This window comes from Sinocyclocheilus grahami, unplaced genomic scaffold, assembly GCF_001515645.1.
Source record: "Sinocyclocheilus grahami isolate Dianchi unplaced genomic scaffold, SAMN03320097.WGS_v1.1 scaffold436.1, whole genome shotgun sequence".
Taxonomy (NCBI): domain Eukaryota; kingdom Metazoa; phylum Chordata; class Actinopteri; order Cypriniformes; family Cyprinidae; genus Sinocyclocheilus; species Sinocyclocheilus grahami.
Window position 1 is genome coordinate 326,160 of NW_015505615.1, and position 237 is coordinate 326,396.

Below are 237 nucleotides of genomic sequence, written 5' to 3' on the forward strand. Positions count from 1 at the left end.
TGTGTGTGTGTGTGTGTGTGTGTGTCTGTGTCTGTGTCTGTCTGTGTGTGTGTGTTTGTCTGTGTCTGTGTCTCTGTGCGTGTGTCTGTGTGTGTCTGTGCGTGTGTGTCTGTGCGTGTGTGTCTGTGCGTGTGCGTCTGTGTGCGTGTGTCTGTGTGTGTCTGTGTCTGTCTGTGTCTCTGTGTGTGTGTGTGTGTGTGTGTGTGTGTGTGTGTGTGTCTGTCTGTGTGTGTGTGT

At 51.9% G+C, this 237-nt stretch overlaps 1 protein-coding gene across 1 annotated transcript in view; it reads left to right on the plus strand.

Annotated features, from left to right (window-relative positions):
• Nucleotides 1–237, plus strand: part of LOC107551861 (diacylglycerol kinase delta-like) — a 28,539-nt gene that overhangs the window by 27,300 nt on the left and 1,002 nt on the right. The gene's annotated exons all lie outside the window — the stretch shown is intronic.